This window comes from Electrona antarctica (assembly GCF_951216825.1).
Source record: "Electrona antarctica genome assembly, chromosome: 4".
In the NCBI taxonomy this organism is placed as follows: domain Eukaryota; kingdom Metazoa; phylum Chordata; class Actinopteri; order Myctophiformes; family Myctophidae; genus Electrona; species Electrona antarctica.
In genome coordinates this window covers 53,041,170-53,062,385 of record NC_136809.1, presented here as the reverse complement: position 1 = coordinate 53,062,385, position 21,216 = coordinate 53,041,170, and the positions used below count along the sequence as shown (strand labels likewise).

Genomic DNA, 21,216 nt, shown 5'->3' with positions numbered 1-21,216 from the left:
TATTACTGTATTATTGTGTATTTTTATACAGTATATAATGTTCTTCTTCTTATTATTATTATTTTGGGTCTGAATTATCTCATAGCTTTTGGATATTCAGGGAGCAGACAGACTTGCAGCACCTGCTTTCATAATTAAAGAGTATTTTATTCCCTAAAACTTTCCCACGTTGCACTGCCAATCAGACCAATACTGTATGTCTTGTCTAGCACTAGCATGACTGAAGTAAAATCAAGTAGCATGTGCTTATAAATTCATATTAAGAACATGTTTCAGATGTCAAACATTTCTGAGATGATGATGGATGATGATGGTCATGGAAGGGGAACCTTCTGAAAGCTTCATGGGCAAAGATAATAAACTTCAAAATCTAAAAAAAAAACAGTCAAAATGACCTCTCAGACATGCTCAGAGTAACCATTGTACCTGCCTATATCTGTGGTTGTATCTCGGTGGTTGGCACTGCACACATGCAGTACCTTATATGGTAAATGTCATCAGTACAGCATATGCCAATATGGGCATGCCCCATTTTGTGACCATATGGAGCTGACTGTTTTGTTGTTTCTGATGCCATGACGGCACATTGACCATCTATCTATAAATGCACCAAGTCTCTGTATGTCTGTATGTACTGTATGTCTCTGTGTAATCCACGTAACTCGAGAACCGTTAGCCCCACTGGCTTCAAATTCTACACACACGTTCCACACCACAGCAGGGGGTGCAGTGTCCGGTGTCGAGTCGGTCGGACCCACGGTTGTCCAGAACCGTCCCAAAAAGGCCTCTGCCCGCGGGCTCTGGACCGGGATCCTGCCCAGCGTCCATATATGGAGCTGGCCTGTTCTGACCTCACAACACGGACATGCCTGACAAAGAACTCCACAAGCTGGCTCCATATACTCCATATTTGGGCATGCCTTACAAATAAGTCCATATATGGGCATCAAAGGGAGACAGACATAATATCTGGGTGGGGCATGCATTTCCAACTTGCATCGTTCCAACGGGCACCGCTGTAGAGGCCCCACGGGCACCGCAGGGGGTGCAGTGGCCGGTGTCGAGACTTGGACCAACGGTTGTCCATAACCGCCCCAAAAAGGCCTCCACACCCACAGGGGGTGTACTCCGTATGAATTTACAACTTGCATCGCTCCAAGTAGGCTTTCCCCACGGGCATCACTCTAGTTAACATTACCAGGGCCGTGGCTCAGCGGTCCAGGCACCTTGGCTGGTAATGCAGTCTGGCAGTGTGCCGTGGGTTCGACTCCCGATCCCGACGGCCTTTACTGCATGTCTCTCCCCATTTGAAAATAGCAGATCTACAAGCTCAGAATGCGTCGCAACTTTCTTATCTCTGCTGTCGGGAGGAAACCTCTTAACTCCAAAATCTTCATTTTTCAGGAAATGGAAAAACTAATTTTAAAATGTTCAGAAATTGAAGAAAACCTTATATTTTTGAAACAAAGCAATACTGCCTCATCAAAGTTGGTATTGTGACTTTGTATATTATCAGATACTTGCATGTGTCATTATATTATCACCACTTTACCCGAATACAGCTAAAGTGGAGTTGAGCTGTATTCACACACACGCACGCACGCACGCGCGCGCGCACGCACGCACGCACGCACGCACGCACGCACGCACGCACGCACGCACGCACACACACACACACACACACACACAAAGAAACTGTCATTCTTTTTTGTTTATCTTCTGCGCGGCTCTGAGGCTGAGCTGCATGCAGTCAGTGCCCCCACAGAGCAGTGGAGCGTTTCTACTGACAGTTTGAGGATCAAATGGAGTTCAGAGGTTCTTTCAGAAGCGCTTTTTGATACTTTCCATTGGTTCAATATGTTCATAACAACACACAGACGTAAAGGGTGTTCAGTAGCATCGATTTATGAAAAAACAAAAACAAAAAAACCCCCTGTGGGCTAGCCTATATTGGAAAAACGTCCAGAGCCCTCAAAACAAGGAACACAGAACACAGAAGTAACATTAGAAATCATGACACGTAGGGCAGTATTAGGTCTTATTACTTAACTTAAGACCTGGAGGCGTGGTCAATGCTGTTTGGCCACTCAGAATAGCCAAATGGCATTGATCACGCCTCCAGGTCTTAAGTTAAGTAATAAGACCTGGTACTTAGGACACGCATAATACTGCCCAAAGAGTCCTATTGGCTACATTTCAGTAACCTGACTTCGCCAGATTGCGGCAGTATTGAGTTCACCAGTTCCCTCCTCCTGCCTGCATCTGGGATCACTCAAGCAGAAACGATGAACCCGGAAGCAGCGGGACAAACATTTGATATCTCCATAATAATTTCGAGTTGTAGTCTTGTTAGGTTGTGTTTACATTTGCGCTGTGGCAGTGCTTCAATATGTCCTAAGTCTCGCGTTGATCCCGCCTCTAGCGGCCTCATACAGCCGCATATCGCTCCGGCCAGAATTGGACCGAAGTACATCATCTCTGCCTGAGAGTTCCCAGACTCTCCCTGCTGGCAGAATGCAAATGTTGTCCAGCAGGGGGAGTGGTTTCACCATGCTAACATTGCAGTGCTCTTAAGCATAATGTTTCTTCTTTAAACTATGTGGGTATAGAACATGTTCATGGCTCCCATGACATGGTGGTGACATGAATGCTTTTCTTCTAAAACGTGAATTGTTCTGGATTTACACTCTGAATACTTTGTCACCAAAGGGTCTTAATGAAGAAATGGACATCCGCCCCTTTCTTTGATGTTAGCCCCCCCCCCCCCCCCCCCTGGTCTTTTTTATTGTGATTGCCCCTACTTATTGCCCCTTAGTTTAATGGAGGATCCTCTATTACCACACACTTAGGCCCAGGCTACACGTATATGGATCTTTTGCAAAACGGATATTTTCGTCCTTACCTGTTTTAGAAAAAAAACCCTGCCCATACGACAGAGATATCTGAGTCCACACACAAACGCAGAAACGCATTGAACACAGGATAAAATCACTGCAGTAGCAGGTTTCAATTGTAGTCTATATTATATTTGATTTTATATTTACACTTATGAGGTGCCAATCATATTTAATAATGAAGGAATAAGTACCAACTAGAAAAAGTGCCCTTCTGGGCACAGGTCTCCACCAGGAGGATAGGAGTGTGTGTGTGATGTTTAGCAAAATGTTTAGGAGCAATATAAACGTGTGTGTGTGACACAACTTGGCCTGTTGTAGCGCCACCATGAGGCTGATTTGAAAACTGTCAAGTGGCATTTCTTCCAAAGCCTAGCACTGCATGCACAATTTCACCACAATCGGACGCTGCGTTGAGTAGTTGTGGCTATTTGTACAAAACGGGTACAAAGCGGGCTACTCCTGACAAGTTTAGCAGCCAATTGTAGCCAATGAGGGTGGATTATGAGAAATCAAACAAACCCGTCTTGATCACATGACTATGAAGAGCATGTGTACCGATTTGCGTGAAATTTGGATAAAATCTGAAGGAGTAATATTAGAAAATGTGTTTTACATATGTCGGCCTCCTGGTGGCGCTATAAAGAGCAGATGTGAAAAATTCCAGGCAAAGGTTTTTCCTTGGCCTCTAGGGAGTTGGCATACAAAGTTATCCACAGATCCGTGCAGTTAGAGGTAAAAACACTTTTCGGCCAGTTATAGCGCCACCATGAGGCTGAGTTGAAAATGTTCATGTGGCATTTCTTCCTCAGCCTAGTGGGAATGTGCGTGCACAATTCCACGGAAATCACATGATGTGTTCATGATTTGCAGCATTTTGTTTGAAACTGAGCACTCCTGCGAACTTTGGAAGCCAATCTTAGCCAATCAGGATGGAGTCTGAGAAATCTGAAAGAGTCTTTTCGTTGAATGGCTCTAGAGAGACTGTGTACCAATTTGCGTGATGTTTGGACAAAATCTGTAGGTGTACTGTCCAAAAACTTGTTTTGCACAAATCGGCCTCCTGGTGGCGCTATAACAGGCCGCTGGGGAAATTTTGGGGCAGAGGTTCATCGTTGGCATCCAGGGAGTGTGTGTGCAAAATTTGGCATCGACCGGGTTAATGGTGCCGGAGATTAGCTGTTCACAGACGGAAGGACGGACGGACGGACACACACACACACACACACACACACACACACACACACACACACACACACACACACACACACACACACACACGGACGGACGGACGGACGGAGTGCAAAACATGCCTTCGGCCTGGTGGAGACAAAAAGCCACCTAAATTGTGAGTGGAAGTGGAACATGTTTCTTTCATTGTCTGTCAGCATGTCACACTATGTGCGTAAATCTCCAAATCCCGACTCTCGACTTTTCTCTCCATATAATTTAAAAATGATATAACTTTACCATTGCTCTGGCGACTTGGCAATTCATGCACAGAAAATAATAGCAGAATAGAGTCACTTGTGAGCTTGTAGAGTGGCTATTTTTTTTAGGTGTATAATAAATGTCACGTTATAATGTAGGCTAATACAAGTTCACACGCGCACATTGTCGGCATGCAGGCACAGTGACAACTGACAAATGCAGTCAAGGGTGCGCCCTTTATTACCTAAACCGGAGAGAGCCATATGCGCACGGCGACCCACTGTAGCCTATACTTTCTTCTCACCATTCACACCTCTCTCTCTCCCCTCCATGACCATGAAATGGAGAGCAAAATACAGCATGAGAATATAGTTTCACATGGCTATGCAGTATGCACACACCACGCATAGACTTGTTGCAATGGCATTTGGCCTGGGTCCTTATTTGGTAGGTTAATATCCACAGTTTATCTGTAGCGGTCCGCAATTAACCTCAAGCTTCGCACTCGGCACCAATACAAATGAAATCACCAGTCCGCACTGGACTAGTAGGCTGATATATTTATTATTGGATGCAGCAGAGCCTTTGCTCGCTGCAGTTGATGCAACATATGATACGTTTTAAAGTTGTTAACAGTGATATATAAACATGAACAATTGGATAGATAACCGTGTAGTTTCCATGCAGGCACAAGCTGCATTTCTCACCTAATTATAGTAAAAATGATATGCGCTAATTAGCGGTGACATCATCGTTTCTCAAAAGCTCCGTTTCGCATGAACACAGATCCACTGATCCGGATATTTTCGATAATCTTCACTTATTTATCCGTTTCCAAAAACCTCAGTTTGAGTGGCCGAAAACGCAGTTTGCGTGTGGCTGCATGAAAGGCCCAAACGCACACAAAAAATTGCGTTTAGCAAAAGATCCATATAGTGTAGCCTGGGACTTAATGACAGCCTTAACAGCTCGATGGCTGTGTGTTGGTATTTGTATTCATATTGCTCTATCTATTTTTTAACCCCACAAGTATGGCCTGTTTTTGTATAATGGTGAATCTTAGATAATGTATTTATGAATGTATTTAAAACAACTTCTGGTTCATTATGTTGTATACAATTGTCTGAGGAGTGACATTTTGTGTATATTTATTGTTGATTTTCTATCATGCATGTGTCACTTTACTCTTTATCATTGCCTTGTACCATCTCTGACTTGTTGTGACCCATTCCATGTGATCATGATTGACAAGAGGGTTGTATAAAGATGTGTTCCTCTGTGTTCATCTTTAACGACAACCCACCTCAAACCCTAACCTAACCAGTTCCGCAAGCACGGGAGCAGGCGCTAGTCCAAGATGCGGACGCATGTCGAACTAATGCTCCGTTGGATTAAAGTATATGCCTCCCCTGAGGAAGAGCATTGTGCTCGAAACGTCACAGTCATTCATTTTGTGCAAATAAAGGCACTTATCACCGGCATCGGAGCCCACAGTGTGCGAGCGTCTTCATTCCTTATCCTCACATCATGACATGACAATTTGTAGGCCCAGTAGGCCTATTACAATCACCTCATACAATCGTATGTCAAGTTGACATTGCAATGGAATACGACTGGTCCAACTAGTCTATGTACTTGCTAAGACCCCACAGGCCGGTGCGCAGCCTCAGATCTGCAGATAGGGCCCTTCTAGTTCCACCTATAACTCATCTTGTCACCCGAGGTGACCGTCTTTTATGGCCCGCGCTCCATCGCTCTGGTATGCCCTCCCCTTGGCCCTTAGGCAAGCGGAGACAGTGCCCGCTTTTAAACAGCTTTTAAAAACACACCTGTATGTCAAGTGTTTTTCCTAATTTCAGTCTTATATGTATGTGTGTAGGTGTATGTAGACCTGTGTGTGTGTATGGGTGTATGTATGAAAGTATGTACATGTGTATATGTATGTAGGTGTGTATGTATGTATATGTATATGTGGAGATATGCATATATTCATATATGGAGGTGTGTATGTATATTTTTTCATTTATTTACCTTTCTTTCTTTCCGTGATTTGTTTTGATCTGATGTTATGCTTTATTAATTCTGATGTTCTTGATTGTTCTTTATGATTGTTGTTTTTTAATCCTGTCTGTAAAGCACTTTGTAACTTTTTGTTTGGAAAGGTGCTATATAAATAAAATTCATTCATTCATTCATTCATGTAGAGCACTGATCGAGTGACAGCGAGGAATGTGGTGACAGGTTTATGACATAATTCTCTCTCCGGGCCATGACTGCACAGTGGTCTTGATGATCTGGTATGGTATATAAGATCAGCATTAGATAAACATGTATCTGATTCAAAATGCATGTGTAAAATGAAATTGAAAAATAATGTTAGCTATACTCAGATTTCTAATTGATCCCAAATTAACAAACTGATTTGAAACTGCTTCAAGAACAATCTTTAATTGTTTGCCGCAATTGCTGGGATGTTTTCTGCTGATAAAAATGTACACTTTTCAATTGATAATCAATGAGACACATTTTACGAGGAGTTAGTTATCAACATTATCTGTTGATACAAAAACAAAATATTAAAATGTATGTAGGCTATTAAAGCATACAGAATGTCAAAGTAATGTCATTCCTGGCCTTAACAACTTATAGTGACTTAGAGTCACATTATAATTTTGTATTTCGCATTCTAATACAGTACTATATAGATCCTGGCCCAACGGAAAACATCTGTGAGCGACCACCAGCTATTGTTAAGTATTATGATACTTGACCTTATAAGTCATTATAAAATTATTGTCTCCACCAGGCCGAAGGCATGGGGAGAGAGTTTGTTTTGCACTCCGTCCTCTCCGGCACCGTTAACCCGGTCCATGCCAAATTTTGCACACACACTCCCTGGATGCCAACGATGAATTCAGCCCCAAACTTTCCAGAGCGGCCTGTTATAGCGCCACCAGTAGGCCGACTTTTGCAAAACACATTTTGTGATATTACTCCTTGAGATTCTGTCCAAAAATCCTGCAAATCGTTACACACTATCTCTATGATGTGTTCAAGACGGATTTCATATTCCATTCTAATTGGCTAACATTGGCTTTCAAAGTTTCCAGGATTGGCCCGTTTTGAACAAAAAGCCTCAAATCATGAACGCAGCGTGCAATTTACTTGAAATCTTTCACAGACTTTCCTACTAGGCTGAGCAATCCCACCCTTTTCACATTGGCCTGTTATAGTGCCACCAACAGGTGGATTTTGGCTAAACACATTTTTGGAACAAAATGCCTCAAATCATCCAATTGCCATTCAAGGCGTAAGAAGAAATGGCACCCTTTTCACATTGACCTATTATAGCGCCACCAGGAGGCCACAACCTGACCTGCCCTTGTGGAGACCTGTGCCCAGAGGGGCACGTTATCTAGTTTATAATGTATTGTGAATATTGTTATAAAACATTGCTATGGGTGCATACTTTAAGTGTAATTACAGTGTACGCGGATAACTTGCTGATTAACAAGTGACACATTATGCAGATAATATGCTTTTTATTTGAAACATAGTTTATTTCATGATTAGACAGTTTAAAATAAAACATTTCATGCCGACATAAAAAATATAGATTTCTGGAATGACGCACAATAAGAAAGCACTGCTATCATCACCTTGCCACGTTTAAAATATTTCCGAACTCACTACATAGCAACAACACAAATATTAATAATAATAAAGATTGGTTTGGCACAATAATAAATAAAGTTGCTACATTAACTGAGTTCTTATATTAAGTGATAAAAAAAGGCAATGGGATTTATGAATGCCACAGACGAAAAACAGTCTAAATCCACACTATTAAACTGTTTTTCGTCTGTGGTACTCATTATTATTCATGACCCAGCACCAGGTGTGTGGTTTTGACGTCAGACTTAGTTGCACTGCATGCAGTTGACGAACACAATAGCAATTTCATTATACTTTCCTTAGAAAATGCATTTGCTGTTGTCCGTCAATAGGCCTCATGCATTTATGATGAATTCCTGTTCTGTCTATATAAGTGTCTATTTGTACGTCTCTAAATGTTTTGATGATTTGAACATGGTGGACCCTATTGGAAACAAGTGTAATGCTTAATTACACTCGTCCACTCACAGTTAACAGCCTTTGTATTGAGTTTGTGCTTGAAATGTACTGTAATTCTGCAAACTGTTAATAAATTCTTCAATCAATCAATCAATCCGCGTTCAGCTTGGGCCGCCGGATCGCTTCCGGTCGGGAGAAACTCATTCACTGTGAACGTACGGTCGTGATTTTGTAGGAATAAAGTTCAGTACTTTATACAACACTATTTCATTTGATAATGTGATGCCATAGTTTTTCATAGTTTGTATTATTTGTGTTGCGACGTTGACATGATGACATGAGTTAGAAACGTCTTAAATCTCCTGTTAAAAACGAGAGCTTTTCTCCGTTGTTGCCATGTCCGCTTGTTATAAGCGAATTTGGGCTTGGCTTCTTTTCATAGACCTGATTGCTTATTTCTCTCACACAATTTGGCGACTACCTCTCATCTCCAGCTGTTATACACAGCAGCGTAAACAACCGGTGTTGCCAGATAGTGTGAGAGAAATAAGCAACCAGGTCTATGAAAAGAAGCCAAGCCCCAAGTCGCTTATAACAAGCGGACATGGCAACAACGGAGAAATACATGAAGAGCTCTCGTTTTTAACAGGAGATTTAAGACGTTTCTAACTCATGTCATCATGTCAACGTCGCAACACAAATAATACAAACTATGAAAAACTATGGAATCACATTATCAAATTAAATAGTGTTGTATAAAGTACTGAACTTTATTCCTACAAAATCACGACCGTACGCTAGTGAATGAGTTTCTCCCGACCGGAAGCGTTCCGGCGGCCCAAGCTGAATGCGGAAGTGTCGGCTGCATAAGGCCTATTGGTATTTCTTAAATGTAGATTGTATAGGCTTGTTGTTTTCTTCACAAACAAGTCCATACTTACCTATAGCACTTGGCTATATGCTTTCTTTTTTTTCAAATTGAAAACCAATTACATTGTTAAATACAATATCCACTATGGACCACAACATATACTATACAAGCTTTGGCTTTTTTGTGATTAATCCATTTTGGTGCTTTTAATTGGTGATAATGTGCTTTTTGTTGCTAAGAAATTGTATTATTATTCTACCCAATGATGTACGTCCACACACCTTGCTATAGTAACTCCTCAACCACACATTGCAAATATAGGCATAATGATTCATCGACACCCCTAATCAAAGTAAGCACACACACATCATTGGAGTAAAATATGATCTGCTCTGTCAGCTTATGTACATTATATATTAAGTTGTATTAAACAAATATTTACTTTCCTCAAATAAATAAACATTCAGTAGAAAATGTTGAGAAATTATTACAAGCCACCCCAAATGGATGCCTTTGCATTTCTCCTTTCCCCTCATTTCTTCTGCTCTGCCCTTTTTGTATTATAATCGTCTGCAGTTAAAAGCTTTATTATAAACCCTTCGTACAGTTTCCATGAATTAAAATGGAATTGGCACACAAGCAATAAAATGGGGGGGAAATACTGTACGTTAAGCTTTAACATGTCCATAACACATACACATCCTTTTACCACAAGCGCATGGTAAAATTCATAGCGCATAATTCTCTGTGGCTTCCTGGAGTTTTCTTCCGCTTGGTATAGGAGTGTAAAACGGGGTCAACTAATGTCACCTACGACGATGGCAGCTATAACCTAGCCAGTAGGTGAGCCACATAGAGTACAATAAGTGGCAGCACGGCCACGGAGAAGACCATCGGCCGAGGCCTGCTGCTGCCTGATGTCGTCGTCGACTCTGAAATGTTGGAAAAGAAGGAGAAGAAAAAAAACAAGTGAGAAATGGGAATTCACTGCCACATGTGAAGAGATTTCACAGGCCCGTAACCACTCAAAGCCTCTACACTTAAGGTCCCTGCACACAGGGTACCTGCACACAGGGGCGGCGGAGGCTCAGGGGTAGAGTGGCTGGATGGCAAGGTTGCCAGTTCGAACCCGGGCTCGCCCAGAGTTAGTGTCAAAGTGTCCTTGAGAAAGACACTGAACCGCTAATTACTCCTGATGTGCTGGTTGGTGATGCCTTGCGTGGTTTCCGCCACCATCGGTGTATGAATGTGTGTATGAATGGGTGAATGTAATGCACAATCTTTGTAAAGCACTATATAAATGCACCATTTACCATTTACACTGGACACGTTTTCGGATTTTTAGCTGCGTTTTTCCGTCGGTTTTCCGAAAAAACGTGTCCAGTGTGCAACCACCTTTAGACCCCTTTTCCAACGGTTGGGAACCGGTTCAGTTCAGAACCAGTTTTTAGTCCATGAGCTAGACTCCAAAAACGTCAATTATGAATTGATTGAACCATACCTATATTAAATTTCCAATATAAGTAAATTCATATATGGCAACCCTTCCACAGTAGTAGCTTTTTCATATTTCAAATTGTTGCATATTTTCCTACATAATGCCTAATTTGCATATTATGTGTAATTTCAGAAAATGTGTAATACAATAAATCATTGTCTTCGTTAAAGTAATCAACTGGGGAAGTTTCATGGTGATAACTATTAATTACATTTTTACCTATTCACCCATCACGTATTGTATAGGCCTACTGTAGGTGAAAATTACAAAATGTGTGATAAATATGAAAAAGCTATACTCCTGTGGAAGGGTTATCATATATTAATGTACTTATATTGATCCTATAAACAATTTAATATATAGGTATGGTTTTGCACACTCAATTCATAATTAACGTTACAATTTTGGAGGTCTGGCTCATGGACTTAAAACTGGTTCTGAACTAGTCTGAACCGGTTCCCAACCGGTGGAAAAGGGGCCTTAATGAAACGGACCTGGATTTCAAGTCAACTTAGAATGTTCCTTTTATTAACTCTACACAAAATGAATTCACCAACAATAACCGAGCTACAAGCTCACAATGCGTCACAATTATGGGAAATCTGCTAATCTTTGGCAAACAGTCACCCAGCATGGGTATGCGGGGGTTCAAGTAGTCCAAAATGAGCTTCTGTAGTTAAATAACTTATTTTTACACGTGTCTTGAGACTTCCATTTTATGTATTTACATTTGATACTTTCTATTGGAATTCCCTATTTGTTATTAATATAATTCCTTACACATCTCAGCTAAACCTCAGCTTTTTGGATGGTGCACCAGGAAATAAACTCAGTTTTTTAGATAGATAGATAGATAGATAGATAGATAGATAGATAGATAGATATACAATACATACATACCAGTGTATATATAGATATAGATTGATAGATATTGATCCTTTTAAATCATATTTGAGTGAATAATTAATGTCGGTTATATAGTTTTTAAAACCCATCCTATCCTTTAACTGGACAACAACTGACAGATTTAACATTCCTTTTAATATCTAGCAATTAGCAACAGTAGTGAGCTCCATACAGTATATCGCTGCTATCGAGCAAAAACCTCATATCTCCAAATTTCAACTTTTTATGCTTTTACTATTAGTTTAATTAAGTAGTTTAATGAACTATTAGGCTAGTATACTTCATCAAACCAGAGTGTCGCACAAAGGTAGTGAAAATAGCAGATCATCAAGCTCACAATGCCTCGCAATGTGAGGCATGCCACAGCTTGTAGATCTAACCCTAACCCTACTGTGGTTGTCACCAGAGATCTTTAAAATAATTTAAAAAAGCAACGGTTTCCACGATACAAATGATATGACATTTCAGCTATTGAAATAAATTGTAATTATGTATTTAAAAAAAGACAAACATACCTGCACTAACGGTACCGGCGATGATGTTCAGGGGGTTGGAGCTGCTAATTGCAGTATTCATCGCTGTTTCTACTGCGTTTGTAGTAGGAACTGAGCCTTTTGGGAACACCAGACTCATTCTAGTAACGACTGATCCTGACCTGTAATGTGCGAGAAAGAGAATGTGACTTTTAAATTGCAAATCGGTTGCCAAACTCATAATGGAAAGTTAGGAATTGATCAGAATTCTGTCTTACGTGAAACTGTCGACTATAGAGCGCTTGAAAGATGAAATGCCGCTGCTTCTGCTGCTGTAAATCGTGTTCACCTGAAAGAGAAGAAGGCAAATAGGTTTAGCTCAATTTCTGATGGAAATATTGTGTCGATCCCTCCCAACTAGAATATGCTAACCTGTGAAGTTAAATAACGTTGAACACAGACCCCTCTCCAAAGACAAACGGAACAAATATCCACAGAAAAATGGCATTATTCCATGAGTTACTTTCACATACGAACAAATATAATGTTAAAAGCTGCATTCATGGCCTGCATTGCATATTATTGATACTAAGTTAGAATTCCCTTGTTTAAGTGCAACAAGCACTTCAATTTATCTTACTTGTGAGACCACTGTGGCAGCCAGAGTATTGAATGCTGCGCTGGACGAGTTGGAGAGATCAGAGGCGAAGGTTTGGTTGAGACTAAACTGAAGAGTCACGGTATCTTCAGTGGCAGTAGGAGCATCTGTATTGACAGTGGCAGCTGCAGTGGTAGCTGCAGCTGTGGTGGCAGGCGCAGGTGCAGCTGTGGTGGCAGGCGCAGGTGCAGCTGTGGTGGCAGGCGCAGGTGCAGCTGTGGTGGCAGGCGTAGTTGCAGCTGTGGTGGCAGGCGCAGGTGCAGCTGTGGTGGCAGGCGCAGGTGCAGCTGTGGTGGCAGGCGCAGGTGCAGCTGTGGTGGCAGGCGCAGGTGCAGCTGTGGTGGCAGGCGCAGGTGCAGCTGTGGTGGCAGCGACCACCGTAGTAGCTGCAGCAGTGGTGGCAGCTGCAGTCGTGGTAGCAGTGGTTGCAACGGTTGCGCTGACGGTGCTCGAGATGATGTTCAGGGGGTTGGAGCTGCTTATTGCTGTAGTCATCGCTGTTTCTACTGCGCTTGTAGAAGGAACTGAGCTCGTTGGGAACACCAGACTCATTGTAGTAACGACTGATCCTGACCTGTAAGGTGTGAGAAAGAGAATGTGACTTTTAAATTGCAAATCGTTTGCCAAACTCATAATGGAAAGTAAGCAATTGATACAAAAAAAGATTGTCTTACGTGAAACTGTTGACTATAGAGCGTTTGAAAGTTGAAGTGCTGCTGCTGGTGCTGTAAACCGAGTTTACCTGAAAGAGAAGAATGCAAATAGGTTTAGCTCAATTGCTGATGGAAATATCGTGTCCCAACTAGAAAATGATAAGCTGCTCTGCAATGCAGTGAAGTTGAATAGAGTTTATCCTCAATTTCTCTTAAATGTTTCGTGTTGAACTGATTTCCTTTATTTAAATCCAAAACTAAAAAAAAAAGAAAAATGCATTAATTCCATGATTTACTTTATTAAGGACCACAATGGAAACAATCCCTCAAGGCTTTTTGTGTTATTCTTTTAGCATTATTGTACCTTTGTACATTTTGTAAACGGCTAATAAAGTATTCAATTAATCAATCAATCAATCAATCAATCAATCAATTCACATCTTGACTTAAATTAGATGAATACACTTTCAAAGCTACATTCCTCTATTCATTGCATATTGATAATAAATTAGAATTTAGAACGTTCTGGCTTAAGTACAAAAAGCACGTCATTTCTCTTACTTGTGAGACCACTGTGGCAGCCAAAGTCTTATATGCTGTGGTAGACGTGTCGGAGAGATCAGTGCTGTAGGTTTGGTCCAGACTAAACGTAAGAGTTACGGTGTCTTCATCGGCAGTAGGAGCATCTGTATTGACAGTGGTGGCAGCTGTGGTAGCTGCAGCAGTGGTAGCAGCAACAGTGGTGGCAGCAACAGTGGTAGCAGCTGCAGTGGTAGCAGCTACAGTGGTAGCAGCCGCGGTTGTGGCAGCTGCAGTGGTAGCAGCTGCAGTGGTAGCAGCAGCAGTGGTAGCAGCCGCAGTGGTGGCAGCAACAGTGGTAGCAGCTGCAGTGGTAGCAGCTGCAGTGGTAGCAGCCGCGGTTGTGGCAGCTGCAGTGGTAGCAGCTGCAGTGGTAGCAGCCACAGTGGTAGCTGCAGCAGTCGTGGCAGCTGCAGTGGTAGCTGCAGCAGTGGTAGCAGCTGCAGTGGTGGTAGCAGTGGTTGCGCTGACGGTGCTCGAGATGATGTTCAGGGGGTTGGAGCTGCTTATTGCTGTAGTCATCGCTGTTTCTACTGCGCTTGTAGAAGGAACTGAGCTCGTTGGGAACACCAGACTCATTGTAGTAACGACTGATCCTGACCTGTAAGGTGTGAGAAAGAGAATGTGACTTTTAAATTGCAAATCGTTTGCCAAACTCATAATGGAAAGTTAGGAATTGATACAAAAAAAGATTGTCTTACGTGAAACTGTTGACTATAGAGCGTTTGAAAGTTGAAGTGCTGCTGCTGGTGCTGTAAACCGAGTTTACCTGAAAGAGAAGAATGCAAATAGGTTTAGCTCAATTCCTGATGGAAATATCGTGTCCCAACTAGAAAATGATAAGCTGCTCTGCAATGCAGTGAAGTTGAATAGAGTTTATCCTCCATTTTTCTTAAATGTTTAGTGTTGAACTGATTTCCTTTTTTATTTAAATCCAAAGCGTTCTAACTCAAACCAAAAGAAATTGCATTAATTCCATGATTTACTTTATTAAGGACCACAATGGAAACAATCCCTCAAGGCTTTTTGTGTTATTCGTTTATCATTATTGTACCTTTGTACAAGTATTTTGAAAACTGCTAATAAAGTATTCAATTAATCAATCAATCAATCAATCAATCAATGAATTCACATCTTGACTTAAATTAGATTAATACACATTAAAAGCAACATTCCTCTATTCATTGCATATTGATAATAAATTAGAATTTAGAACGTTCTGGCTTAAGTACAAAAAGCACGTCATTTCTCTTACTTGTGAGACCACTGTGGCAGCCAAAGTCTTATATGCTGTGGTAGACGTGTCGGAGAGATCAGTGCTGTAGGTTTGGTCCAGACTAAACGTAAGAGTTACGGTGTCTTCATCGGCAGTAGGAGCATCTGTATTGACAGTGGTGGCAGCTGTGGTAGCTGCAGCAGTGGTAGCAGCCGCAGTGGTGGCAGCAACAGTGGTAGCAGCAACAGTGGTAGCAGCTGCAGTGGTTGCAGCTGCTGTGGTGGCAGCTGCAGTGGTAGCAGCCGCGGTTGTGGCAGCTGCAGTGGTAGCAGCTGCAGTGGTAGCAGCCACAGTGCTAGCTGCAGCAGTCGTGGCAGCTGCAGTGGTAGCTGCAGCAGTGGTAGCAGCTGCAGTGGTGGTAGCAGTGGTTGCGCTGACGGTGCTCGAGATGATGTTCAGGGGGTTGGAGCTGCTTATTGCTGTAGTCATCGCTGTTTCTACTGCGCTTGTAGAAGGAACTGAGCTCGTTGGGAACACCAGACTCATTGTAGTAACGACTGATCCTGACCTGTAAGGTGTGAGAAAGAGAATGTGACTTTTAAATTGCAAATCGTTTGCCAAACTCATAATGGAAAGTAAGCAATTGATACAAAAAAAGATTGTCTTACGTGAAACTGTTGACTATAGAGCGTTTGAAAGTTGAAGTGCTGCTGCTGGTGCTGTAAACCGAGTTTACCTGAAAGAGAAGAATGCAAATAGGTTTAGCTCAATTGCTGATGGAAATATCGTGTCCCAACTAGAAAATGATAAGCTGCTCTGCAATGCAGTGAAGTTGAATAGAGTTTATCCTCCATTTCTCTTAAATGTTTAGTGTTGAACTGATTTCCTTTTTTATTTAAATCCAAAGCGTTCTAACTCAAACCCCCCCAAAAAATGCATTAATTCCATGATTTACTTTATTAAGGACCACAATGGAAACAATCCCTCAAGGCTTTTTGTGTTATTCTTTTAGCATTATTGTACCTTTGTACAAGTATTTTGCAAACTGCTAATAAAGTATTCAATTAATCAATCAATCAATCGATCAATCAATGAATTCACATCTTGACTTAAATTAGATTAATACACATTAAAAGCAACATTCCTCTATTCATTGCATATTGATAATAAATTAGAATTTAGAACGTTCTGGCTTAAGTACAAAAAGCACGTCATTTCTCTTACTTGTGAGACCACTGTGGCAGCCAAAGTCTTATATGCTGTGGTAGACGTGTCGGAGAGATCAGTGCTGTAGGTTTGGTCCAGACTAAACGTAAGAGTTACGGTGTCTTCATTGGCAGTAGGAGCATCTGTATTGACAGTGGTGGCAGCCGTGGTAGCTGCAGCAGTGGTAGCAGCCGCAGTGGTGGCAGCAACAGTGGTAGCAGCAACAGTGCTAGCAGCTGCAGTGGTGGCAGCTGCAGTGGTGGCAGCTGCAGTGGTGGCAGCCGCGGTTGTGGCAGCTGCAGTGGTAGCAGCCGCAGTGCTAGCTGCAGCAGTCGTGGCAGCGGCCGTAGTAGCTGCAGCAGTGGTAGCTGCAGCTGTAGTGGCAGGTGCAGCTGTGGTAGTATCCGTAAAACCAGCACCTGTAAAAAAACAAACAAAAAAACAGTGTAAATAATTATCAAAACTCGAGTAGTAATGAAAGCAGCATTGGTTGCAGATCCCTGTCAAAGATTTGAAATAAAATAAATAAAAAGAAAACAAAAACATACTTGTTGCTACAACTGTTGATGCATTCACATTAAGGGAGAAGCTGTTGTTTGACGCAGCCTCTACTAAAGCGTCTTCCACAGCAGTGGTTGTTGGTGCACTGGAGTTGGCGCTGTCATCCTCGTTAAATATCAGGGTCGCATTTACCACAATTGATCCTTGGCTGTGAAGACAAAATATAATTATTGTTGTTGCCCACATGTCAGACCAAAACACAAAATTGGTGATTTCAATAGAGGTAGCAATTTCCTGAAATTAAGAATTTAAATTTAAAGTCACATTTGTATTATTTGGTCGGTTAAATCAAGACAATACCTGAAGCTGTTGATCTCAGTACGATTAAAGCCTGGGAATTTCTCAATGTAGAGAGCGTCCAGCTTTAAAAAATAACACAAAAACATAGCACGTGTATTAGAATTATTACCACAATAAACACTTTAATCATAGTAAAATGTACACTGTACTTATTGAGAATGTATACAGTGAGGACTTACTGCTGAGATTACTTCGCTTGCTAAGGCTTGGAATTCTGCTGAGCTTGAGTTTTCAAGAGCTACTGTGAAATTGTCCATGAGTTTGAATTCCAGCCCGAATATCACTGCAGCACCAAAGCACCAAAGAGAGGACAAAGTTAGTTGACACAATTAATGGAGTCAGATTAATTTGCAATCAACATGATTGTAGTCATGGTTAATTTTTACCTTCTGATGCAACTGGTTCAGGAGCGACCGTAACTGTGGTGGCAGGAACAGTGGTGGCAGCTGCAGTTGTGGCAGCGACCGTAGTAGCTGCAGCAGTGGTGGCAGCAGCTGTGGTAGCAGCCGCAGTGGTGGCAGCAGCTGTGGTAGCAGCCGCAGTTGTGGCAGCCGCAGTGGTGGCAGCAACAGTGGTGGCAGCTGCAGTTGTGGCAGCGGCCGTAGTAGCTGCAGCAGTGGTAGCAGCTGCAGTGGTGGTAGCAGTGGTTGCGCTGACGGTGCTCGAGATGATGTTCAGGGTGTTGGAGCTGCTTATTGCTGTAGTCATCGCTGTTTCTACTGCGCTTGTAGAAGGAACTGAGCTCGTTGGGAACACCAGACTCATTGTAGTAACGACTGATCCTGACCTGTAATGTGCGAGAAAGAGAATGTGACTTTTTTAAATTGCAAACCAATTGCTAAACTGAAAATGCAAAGTAAGCAATTGGTCCGAATTCTGTCTTACGTGAAACTGTCGACTATAGAGCGTTTGAAAGATGAAGTGCTGCTGCTGGTGCTGTAAATCGAGTTTACCTGAAAGAGAAGAATGCAAAGGTTTCGTGTTGAACCGAATTAATTTTTATTTAAACCGAAGCAGGTGCTTAAACATGGCATGAAACTGTATGGCATGAAATGTTATTCCATGATTTACTTTATTAAGGACCACAATAGAAACAAGCCCTCACGGCTTTCTGTGTTATCCTTTTAGCATTATTGTACCTTTTGCAAACTGCTAATAAAGTATTCATTCAATCATTCAATCATTTGATTGATCGATTGATCAATCCACATCTGCCTTAAATTAGATTAATACATTAATACATACAAAGATACATTCCTGTATGCATTATTACATCATCATCATCAAAAGCACATCATTTCTCTTACTTGTGAGACCACTGTGGCAGCCAAAGTCTTATATGCTGTGGTAGACGTGTCGGAGAGATCAGAGCTGAAGGTTTGGTCGAGGCTAAACGTAAGAGTTACGGTGTCTTCATCGTCAGTGGGAGCGTCTGTATTGACAGTGGCGGTGGTGGCAGCTGCAGTTGTGGCAGCGGCTGTGGTAGCTTCAGCAGTGGTAGCTTCAACAGTGGTAGCTTCAGCAGTGGTAGCTTCAACAGTGGTAGTAGCTTCAACAGTGGTAGCTTCAGCAGTGGTAGCTTCAACAGTGGTAGCTTCAACAGTGGTAGCAGCAGCAGTGGTAGCTTCAACAGTGGTAGCTTCAACAGTGGTAGCAGCAGCAGTGGTAGCTTCAACAGTGGTAGCAGCTGCAGTGGTAGCTGCAGCAGTGGTGGTAGCAGTGTTGTCAACGGTTGCGCTGACGGTGCTCGAGATGATGTTCAGGGGGTTGGAGCTGCTTACTGCTGTAGTCATCACTGTTTCTACTGCGCTTGTAGAAGGAACTGAGCTCGTTGGGAACACCAGACTCATTGTAGTAACGACTGATCCTGACCTGTAATGTGCGAGAAAGAGAATGTGACTTTTTTAAATTGCAAACCAATTGCTAAACTGAAAATGCAAAGTAAGCAATTGGTCCGAATTCTGTCTTACGTGAAACTGTCGACTATAGAGCGTTTGAAAGATGAAGTGCTGCTGCTGGTGCTGTAAATCGAGTTTACCTGAAAGAGAAGAATGCAAAGGTTTCGTGTTGAACCGAATTGATTTTGATTTAAACCGAAGCAGGTGCTTAAACATGGCATGAAACTGTATGGCATGAAATGTAATTCCATGATTTACTTTATTAAGGACCACAATAGAAACAAGCCCTCACGGCTTTCTGTGTTATCCTTTTAGCATTATTGTACCTTTTGCAAACTGCTAATAAAGTATTCATTCAATCATTTGATCATTTGATCATTTGATCGATCGATTGATCAATCCACATCTGCTTAAATTAGATTAATACATATTAAAAGCTACATTCCTGTATGCATTATTACATCATCATCATCAAAAGCACGTCATTTCTCTTACTTGTGAGACCACTGTGGCAGCCAAAGTCTTATATGCTGTGGTAGACGTGTCGGAGAGATCAGAGTTGAAGGTTTGGTCGAGGCTAAACGTAAGAGTTACGGTGTCTTCATCGGCAGTGGGAGCGTCTGTATTGACAGTGGCGGTGGTGGCAGCTGCAGTTGTGGCAGCTGCAGTTGTGGTAGCTGCAGCAGTGGTGGCAGTGACCGTGGTAGCAGCGGCCGTAACTGTGGTAGTAAAATCAGTGGTGGGAGCAACTGTAGTGGGAACCACTGTAGTGGGAGCAGATGTCATATTTGCAACCGTAGTGGGAGCAGATGTCATATTTGCAACCGTAGTGGGAGCAGATGTCATATTTGCAACCGTAGTGGGAGCAGATGTCATATTTGCAACCGTTGTGGGAGCAGATGTCATATTTGCAACCGTAGTGGGAGCAGATGTCATATTTGCAACCGTTGTGGGAGCAGATGTCATATTTGCAACCGTTGTGGGAGCAGATGTCATATTTGCAACCGTAGTGGGAGCAGATGTCATATTTGCAACCGTAGTGGGAGCAACTGTGGTCGGAGCGTTTGAAACGATGGTGGTGGGAGCAGCTGTTGTTGTTTCAGCACCTATAAAACACAGTGTAAAATGAGAGCATGCAAGGCCTTGGGTGGTAATAAATTGCAGCAATGGTTGCAGCTTTCTGTTCAGTTTTAAAAGGAAAAAATACAAAAAATAAACAAACACATACTTGTTGCAACAACTGTTGATGCATTCACAGGAAGGGAGAAGCCTGAACTGCTGTTAGTCGCAGCCTCCACTAGAACGTTTTCCACCGCAGTGGTTGTTGGTGCACTGGTGTTGGCGTTGTTAAACAGCAGGGTCGCATTTACCACAATTGAACCTTGGCTGTGAAAAGATGAGTATTGTTAGATTCATGTATTCATGTATTCATGTATATGTCTATGCTCCCAGTTTTCCCATTGTCACATACAGTATGTAATTAAGTTAGGCCACAAAGCTTACTCCATTCCACACATTAGACAAACTGTAGTATCTGACTTTCGAACAAGGATACAGTAAATATAGCAAATCAATAAAATTGTAATAATTTTGTACATAAAAGATTATGTCAAGAGCATACCTGAAGCCGTTGATCACAGTTTGATAGAAGTTAGGAAATTGTGCTCTATACAGATTGTCCAGCTGTGAAAAGAACACAGAAATCACATGCACACGCACACACACACACACACACACACACACACACACACACACACACACACACACACACACACACACACACACACACACAATGTATATTAGTATTATTCACCCATTAAAATAAAAGTAGAATTATTTCTCTGTAGAGTCCTTGAGGGATATTTGACAGTATGGACTTACCGCTGTGGCAACTACGGTTGATAGGTTTTGGAATGCTGCTGAATTTGGATTTTCAAGATCGGCTGTGAAGGTTTGCTCGAGTTTGAATTCCAAATCGATTGTTGCCACTGATGCTGG

The 21,216-nt window shown here is 42.0% G+C and overlaps 1 long non-coding RNA gene across 1 annotated transcript; it reads right to left on the bottom strand.

Annotated features, from left to right (window-relative positions):
* Window positions 1–9,372: 9,372 nt before the first annotated feature.
* On the bottom strand, window positions 9,373–12,896 carry LOC306922241. The gene is made up of 4 exons (XR_013789891.1): window positions 12,788–12,896; window positions 12,426–12,496; window positions 12,196–12,329; window positions 9,373–10,202 (listed from the first exon to the last, which is right to left on the bottom strand). It is a non-coding gene; the product is annotated as an uncharacterized lncRNA (long non-coding RNA).
* Between the last annotated feature and the right edge of the window lie 8,320 nt (window positions 12,897–21,216).